Source organism: Monodon monoceros, unplaced genomic scaffold (assembly GCF_005190385.1).
Source record: "Monodon monoceros isolate NGI ecotype Baffin Bay Population unplaced genomic scaffold, NGI_Narwhal_1 Super_Scaffold_1, whole genome shotgun sequence".
Classification (NCBI taxonomy): Eukaryota; Metazoa; Chordata; class Mammalia; order Artiodactyla; family Monodontidae; genus Monodon; species Monodon monoceros.
This window is the reverse complement of record NW_021703765.1, coordinates 79,971,811-79,981,254: the sequence shown is the minus strand read 5'-3', so window position 1 is coordinate 79,981,254 and position 9,444 is coordinate 79,971,811.

Genomic DNA, 9,444 nt, shown 5'->3' with positions numbered 1-9,444 from the left:
GTTGAGAGGCCAGTCCAACTAAAGACTTGACTGTTCCCTAAATCACAGAAGTAGTTGTTTCAATGCCCCTCAAGCACCGCATTGTGCAGAGTCTCCTATGACACCAGAGATAATCTAACAGTTGTCTCTCTAGCATGTCCCACAGACAGTCATGATGAGGTTCTTCGTGCTTTATTACCCCATTGTCACAATCGCCATATTAGGTAGGGATCATTAATTTCATTTTTAGAGGAAATGCCTAAGGCACACAGTGGCTGAGTAACCTGGTGAACCTAAATCTAGATCACTCTGACCCCCATATCCATGCTCTTAACCATTAAACCGCCTCTCTGTCAAAAGCTCTATAAATCACTAGTTTCTCAAAAAATTGACTCCTATTTCTCTATTTATCCAGTTACTTATTGAGGGCCCACTTGAGTTGTTCTATGTGATTTGGGGCGTTAAAAGAAGAAAATGATAGAATCTGTTTTAAGAGAAGCTTGGCTACTAGCAGGAGAAAATGGATGGTTTCCTCTTAGGAGATTGATCATGTGGCCATGTGAAGCGAGCAAGGTACCTGGGCTATTTTGGGGTGGTGGGAGAGGCACCTAGGAAGGACTGGCTTTAAATTCACAGGGCCAGGGGTTTCAGTATTCGATTGGAGGGTATCTGAAGACTTCTGAAAAGAGAACCTTTGAGCTAATCCTTTAAAAAGATAGGTAGAACTACAGATTTCCGTAGACAAGATGAGCGTTGAAATACACAAGAAATGGCATGAGTAAAACCAAGCAGGATCACTCAAGAAATGTAGGATGGTAGGAAAAAAAAAGACCTAAAAGTATTGTTTATTCATTGATGCTAAGAACTCTTGATTGTTTTGCTATGGGGTTTGAATTTTATTAAGACAAAGGATTTGCTAAAGATCTTGCAATGTGAAATGACCTCATCCAAGTGGTATTTTAGGAAGTGAAATCCTAAAGCAGAATTCAGAATAATTTGAGAGGAGATATTTTATAGAATTGAACCCAGAAAAATGGAAAGTGGTTGCCTTAAGAAGGTGCCCCATTTTTTAAATGCATTCTGTTTGGTGTATTTGAATATTAGGAAGAGAGTGTTGGGTGGAGGAGTGAGTTGTTGTTTGGACTTGGCCATGCTGTGACAGGTCTCCAGGTGTAGAGAGGTGAGGTCATAACCAAACACTTGCACTTCAGGATGGACTGGGAGCCGGGTGGGGACCTGTTTCTAATCTTTGCCTTCGTGAAAAGGAATGTGAATTGTCATACAGGCTGCTAAAACGAGGCCAGCTCTTTGTCATCTCCTTGAGCATGTAAGTGGAAAGAAGTCACCGTCCTTACTAAAATACTGAAGAACTGATTTCTTTTTTCAAATGTTGCATGTCCTTACATGGTCAAAATACAGTCTACTTTGTGCCAATAAGAGGCTTCCTCCTAGTTGGTTCTGTTCTTCAGCGTCTGATGGAATCATTTTGCCCTTCTGTCTCATACTTTGTAGGTTATCATTAGCACATAAAACCAGCAAAGGTATTGTAACAGTCGTGAATTTGTAAGGTAGGACTCAGTTCCCAAGAACTCGTGTCCACACAGGCTGTGTTTTTCTTTAGCATTTAAGAAAATTATTTTTTCTTCAACTTAATATATTCGTTTGATTTACTGGTACAAACTCACTTTTAAATGTTTAGGATTAAATTATTTTGTTAAAGGGTTTCTAAATAGTTCTTAATTACAGAGCCATTTCTATAGTCTTAATAATGTGGAAGTCTCTGAACCAAGCATGTTTTGAAAATCAGAAATCTAGCTAGAATGTTTATATTGAAATATTGGAGTGGAGGGGGAAAAAGTGAAAGCTGTCTTAAAGGAAATATCTTTTTTTGTCTCCTAAAGAAATAGCTGCATTGGAGAGGAACCAAGATGGCGGAGTAGAAGGACGTGCTCTCACTCCCTCTTGCGAGAACACCAGAATCACAGCTAGCTGCTGGACAATCATCGACAGGAAGACACTGGAACTTACCAAAAAAGATACCCCACATCCTAAGACAAAGGAGAAGACACAATGAGACGGTAGGAGGGGCGCAATCACAGTAAAATCAAATCCCATAACTGGTGGGTGGGTGACTCACAGACTGGAGAACACTTATACCACAGAAGTCCACCCACTGGAGTGAAGGTTCTGAGCCCCAGGTCAGGCTTCCCCACCTGGGGGTCCGGCAATGGGAGGAGGAATTCCTAGAGAATTAGACTTTGAAGCCTATTGGGAATTGATTGCAGGACTTCAACAGGACTAGGGGAAACAGAGGCTCCACTCTTGGAGGGCACACACAAAGTAGTGTGCGCATCGGGACCTAGGGGAAGGAGCAGTGACCCCAGGGGAGACTGAACCAGACCTACCTGCTAGTGTTTGAGTGTCTCCTGCAGAGGCTGGGTGGGGGTGGCTGTGGCTCACCGTGGGGACAAGGACACTGGCAGCAGAATTTCTGGGAAGTAATCCTTGGCATGAGCCCTCCCAGAGTCTGTCATTAGCCCCACCAAAGAGCTGAGGTAGGCTCCAGTGTTGGGTTGCCTCAGGCCAAACAACCAACAGGGAGGGAACCAAGCCCCACCCATCAACAGTCAAGTGGATTAAAGTTTTACTGAGCTCTGCCCACCAGAGCAACAGTCAGCTCTACCCACCACAGTCCCTCCCATCAAGCCTCTTAGATAGCCTCATCCACCAGAGGGCAGACAGCAGAAGCAAGAAGAACTACAGTCCTGCAGCCTGTGGAACAAAAACCACATTCACAGAAAGACAGACCAGATGAAAAGGCAGAGGGCTATGTACCAGATGAAGGAACAAGATAAAAACCCAGAAAAACAACTAAATGAAGTGGAGATAAGCAACCTTCCAGAAAAAGAATTCAGAATAATGATAGTGAAGATGATCCAGGACCTCAGAAAAAGAATGGAGGCAAAGATCGAGAAGATGCAAGAAATGTTTAACAAAGACCTAGAAGAATTAAAGAGCAAACAAACAGAGATGAACGAACGATACAGTAACTGAAATGAAGACTACACTAGAAGGAATCAATAGCAGAATAACTGAGGCAGAAGAATGGATAAGTGACCTGGAAGACAGAATGGTGGAATCCACTGCTGCAGAACAGAATAAAGAAAAAAGAATGAAAAGAAATGAAGACAGCCTAAGAGACCTCTGGGACAACATTAAACGCAAAAACATTCGCATTATAGGGGTCCCAGAAGGAGAAGAGAGAGAGAAAGGACCAGAGAAAATATTTGAAGAGATTATAGTTGAAAACTTCCCTAACATGGGAAAGGAAATAGCCACCCAAGTCCAGGAAGTGCAGCGAGTCCCGTACAGGATAAACCCAAGGAGAAACAGGCTGAGACACATAGTAATCAAATTGGCAAAAATTAAAGACAAAGAAAAAGTATTGAAAGCAGCAAGGGAAAAACGACAGATAACATACAAAGGAACTCCCATAAGGTTAACAGCTGATTTCTCAGCAGAAACTCTACAAGCCAGAAGGGAGTGGCGTGATATACTTAAAGTGATGAAAGGGAAGAACCTACAACCAAGATTACTCTACCCATCAAGGATCTCATTCAGATTCGATGGAGAACTCAAAAGCTTTACAGACAAGCAAAAGCTAAGAGAATTCAGCACCACCAAACCAGCTCTACAACGAATGCTAAAGGGACTTCTCTAAGTGGGAAACACAAGAGAAGAAAAGGACCTACAAAAACAAACCCAAAACAACTAAGAAAGTGGTCATAGGAACATACATATCGATAATTACCTTAAACGTGAATGGATTAAATGCTCCAACCAAAAGACACGGCTTGCTGAATGGATACAAAAACAAGACCCATATATATGCTGTCTACAAGAGACCCACTTCAGACCTAGGGACACATACAGACTGAAAGTGAGGGGATGGAAAAAGATATTCCATGCAAATGGAAATCTAAAGAAAGCTGGAGTAGCAATACTCACATCAGATAAAATAGACTTTAAAATAAAGAGTGTTACAAGAGACAAGGAAGGACACTACATAATGATCAAGGGATCAATCCAAGAAGAAGATATAACAATTATAAATATATATGCACCCAACATAGGAGCACCTCAATACATAAGGAAACTGCTAACAGCTATAAAAGTGGAAATCGACAGTAACACAATAATAGTGGGGGACTTTATTTTTTATTGTATTGTATTTTAAAATTTTATTTATTTATTTATTTATGACTGTGTTGGGTCTGTGTGTTGCTGCACGCGGGCTTTCTCTAGTTGCGGCGAGCAGGGGCCACTCTTCGTTGTGGTGCATGGGTTTCTCATTGCAGTGGCTTCTCATTGTGGAGCACGGGCTCTAGGCACGCGGGCTTCAGTAGTTGCGGCACGTGGGCTCAGTAGTTGTGGCTCACAGTCTCTAGAGCACAGGCTCAGTAGTTGTGGCACACGAGCTTAGTTGCTCCATGGCATGTGGGATCTTCCCGAGCCAGGGATCGAACCCATATCCCCTGCACTGGCAGGCGGATTCTCAACCACTGTGCCACCGGGGAAGCCCTACTGGGGGACTTTAACACCTCACTTACACCAATGGACAGATCATCCAAAATGAAAATAAATAAGGAAACAGAAGCTTTAAATGACACAATAGACCAGATAGATTTAATTGATATTTATAGGACATTCCATCCAAAAACAGCAGATTACACTTTCTTCTCAAGTGCACACGGGACACTCTCCAGGATAGATCACATCTTGGGTCACAAATCAAGCCTCAGTAAATTTAAGAAAATTGAAATCATATCAAGCATCTTTTCTGACCACAACACTATGAGATTAGAAATGAATTACAGGGAAAAAAACGTAAAAAACACAAACACATGGAGGCTAAACAATACATTACTAAATAACCAAGAGATCACTGAAGAAGTCAAAGAGGAAATCAACAAATACCTAGAGACAAATGACAATGAAAACACGACCATCCAAAACCTATGGGATGCAGCAAAAGCAGTTCTAAGAGGGTAGTTTATAGCTATACAAGCTTACCTAGAGAAACAAGAAAAATCTCAAGTAAACAATGTAACCTTACACCTAAAGGAACTAGAGAAAGAAGAACAAACAAAACCCAAAGTTAGCAGAAGGAAAGAAATCATAAAGATCAGAGCAGAAATAAATGAAATAGAAACAAAGAAAACAATAACAAAGATCAAAAAAACCAAAAGCTGGTTCTTTGAGAAGATAAACAAAATTGATAAACCATTAACCAGACTCATCAAGAAAACGAGGGAGAGGACTCAAATCAATAAAATTAGAAATGAAAAAGGAGAAGTTACAACAGACACCGCAGAAATACAAAGCATCCTAAGAGACTACTACAAGCAACCCTATGCCAATAAAATGGACAACCTGGAAGAAATGGACAAATTCTTAGAAAGGTATGACCTTCCAAGACTGAACCAGGAAGAAACAGAAAATATGAACAGACCAGTCACAAGTAATGAAATTGAAACTGTGATTAAAAATCTTCCAACAAACAAAAGTCCAGGACCAGATGGCTTCACAGGTGAATTCTATCAGACATTTAGAGAAGAGCTAACAGCCATCCTTCTCAAACTCTTCCAAAAAATTGCAGAGGAAGGAACACTCCCAAACTCATTCTATGAGGCCACCATCACCCTGGTACCAAAACCAGAGAAAGATACTACAAAAAAAGAAAATTACCGACCAATATCACTGATGAATATAGATGCAAAACTCCTCAACAAAATACTAGCAAACAGAATCCAACAACACATTAAAGGGATCATACACCGTGATCAAGTGGGATTTATCCCAGGGATGCAAGGATTCTTCAATATACACAAATCAACCCATGTGGTACATCATATTAACAAATTGAAGAATAAAAACCATATGGTCATCTCAGTAGATGCAGAAAAAGCTTTTGACAAAATTCAACACCCATTTATGATAAAAGCTCTCCAGAAAGTGGGCATAGAGGGAACCTACCTCAACATAATAAAGGCCATATATGACAAACCCACAGCAAACATCATTCTCAATGGTGAAAAACTGAAAGCATTTCCTCTAAGATCAGGACAGGACAAGACAAGGATGTCCACTCTCACCACTATTATTCAGCATAGTTTTGGAAGTCCTAGCCACAGCAATCAGAGAAGAAAAAGAAATAAAAGGAATACAAATTGGAAAAGAAGTAAAACTGTCACTGTTTGCAGATGACATGGTACTATACATAGAGAATCCTAAAAATGCCACCAGAAAACTACTAGAGCTAATCAGTGAATTTGGTAAAGTTGTAGGATACAAAATTAATGCACAGAAATCTCTTGCATTCCTATGCACTAATGATGAAAAATCTGAAAGAGAAATTATGGAAACACTCCCATTTACCATTGCAACAAAAAGAATAAAATACCTAGGAATAAACCTACTTAGGGAAACAAAAGACCTGTATGCAGAAAACTATAAGACACTGATGAAAGAAATTAAAGACGATACCAACAGATGGAGAGATATACCATGTTCTTGGATTGGAAGAATCAATATTGTGAAAATGACTATACTACCCAAAGCAATCTACAGATTCAATGCAATCCCTATCAAATTATCAATGGCATTTTTTACGGAACTAGAGCAAATCATCTTAAAATTTGTATGGAGATACAAAAGACCCCAAATAGCCAAAGCAGTCTTGAGGGAAAAAATGGAGCTGGAGGAAGCAGACTCCCTGACTTCAGACTATACTACAAAGCTACAGTAATCAAGACAATATGATACTGGCACAAAAACAGAAATATAGATCAATGGAACAAGATAGAAAGCCCAGAGATAAACCCATGCACCTATGGTCAACTAATCTATGACAAAGGAGGCAAAGATATACAATGGAGAAAAGACAGTCTCTTCAATAAGTGGTGCTGGGAAAACTGGACAGCTACATGTAAAAGAATGAAATTAGAACACTCCCTAACACCATACACAAAAATAAACTCAAAATGGATTCGAGACCTAAATGTAAGACTGGACACTATAAAACTCTTAGAGAAAAACATAGGAAGAACACTCTTTGATATAAATCACAGCAAGATCTTTTTTGATCCACCTCCTAGAGTAATGGAAATAAAAACAAAAGTAAACAAATGGGACCTAATGAAACTTCAAAGCTTTTGCACAGCAAAGGAAACCATAAACAAGACAAAAAGACAACCCTCAGAATGGGAGAAAATATTTGCAAAGGAATCAACGGACAAAGGATTAATCTCCAAAATATATAAACAGTTCATGCAGTTCAATATTAAAGAAACAAAAAACCCAATCCAAAAATGGGCAGAACACCTAAATAGACATTTCTCCAAAGAAGACATACAGATGGCCAAGAAGCACATGAAAAGCTGCTCAACATCACTAATCATTAGAGAAATGCAAATCAAAACTACAATGAGGTGTCACCTCACACCAGTTAGAATGGGCATCATCAGAAAATCTACAAACAACAAATGCTGGAGAGGGTGTGGAGAAAAGGGAACCCTCTTGCACTGTTGGTGGGAATGTAAATTGATACAGCCACTATGGAGAACAGTATGGAGGTTCCTTAAAAAACTAAAAATAGAATTACCATATGATCCAGCAATCCCACTACTGGGCATATACCCAGAGAAAACCATAATTCAAAAAGACACATGCACCCCAGTGTTCATTGCAGCACTATTTACAATAGCCAGGTCATGGAAGCAGCCTAAATGCCCATGGACAGACGAGTGGATAAAGAAGTTGTGGTACCTATATACAATGGAATATTACTCAGCCATAAAAAGGAACGAAATTGAGTCATTTTTTGAGACATGGATGGATCTAGAGACTGTCATACAGAGTGAAGTAAGTCAGAAGGAGAAAAACAAATATCATATATTAACGCATGTATGTGGAACCTAGAAAAATGGTACAGATGAACCGGTTTGCAGGGCAGAAGTTGAGACACAGATGTAGAGAACAAACGTATGGACACCAAGGGGGGAAAACCGTGGTGGGGTGGGGATGGTGGTGTGATGAATTGGGCAGTTGGGATTGACATGTATACAGTGATGTGTATAAAAGTGATGACTAATAAGAACCTGCAGTATAAACAAACAAACAAACAAACAAAAAAACCTAATACTAAGCTTTCTTTGGGTTATTTGTATGGAAATATGTTAATATAAATGTCTCAGACATTACATGAAATTTCTAAAAATCTTATATGTTCTGGTGTAATGTTATAAGTCATAATTCTAGTTATTACTTTAAAATGTATATCTCAGAAATAACTAAATTTCCTTGTCAATTGCATTATTATGAACTTTCATCAAATCTTTAACCGTGGTCATTTTTAAGTCTTTTGTCATTTACAGACAGTTCTGGGGGTACTCTGATGCTTTCGCAAAAATGTTCCTGTAAAAGGGTTTCATCTTCAAGGAATTCATGGAAAAGACTCTGACAAGTACAGGTTTCTGGTAACTGACTATACTGCTGAACTGAATGAATAAGCATTTTCAGAACTCTAATGGAAAACTGATGAATTCATAGAAGTGCTAACAAAAGATCAAGAAGAAAAAAATTAATTACATGGGACTGAGTGACCTGATGAGGATGATTATAATTTTTGTGACTTTCTGTTTGAATAAAAAAAAAAAATCCCACAAGGACTCAGAGGCAAAAAATATACAAATCGGGGCTTCCCTGGTGGCACAGTGGCTGGAGTCCGCCTGCCGATGCAGGGGACACGGGTTCGTGCCCCGGTCCTGGAGGATCCCACATGCCGTGGAGCGGCTGGGCCCGTGAGCCATGGCCGCTGAGCCTGCGCGTCCGGAGCCTGTGCTCCGCGATGGGAGAGGCCACAGCAGTGAGAGGCCCGCGTACCGCAAAAAAATATATATATATGTATATATACAAATCAACTTTCACTGCAGAGTAAAGGAGCTGTTACAGTGGAGGATCACTGGACTGAATGTCAATATTATGACATAGTATGAGTGTGTTTCGTGTTTGGTAATTGCAATCATTGTTGCTTTCGTTGTGGTCATCCATTTACAATGCTTGGTGTCAGTTTATTTATCTCTTGTAAAAATAAAATACAGTGTGTGTGAAAAAAATTACATTTATTGTGGGAAAATACGTCACATAAAATTTACATCTTAACCATAAAAAAAAAAAAAAAAGAAATAACTGCATTTTGTGGGAGGGAGCTGGCGGAAATGGAGTGAGGCCGTAAAGTGAGATTAAGCTAAAAGTTCTCCCTCTTATCGATGAAAAAAGTAATCAATAGTCAATCTAAGAAAGAAATGGAATGTTTTATCCAAGCCAACCTGAGGACTGTAACCTGGGAGACAGTCTTTCAGAAAAGCTCTGAGGACTGTTCCAAAGAGGTAAGGGGAGAGGTCA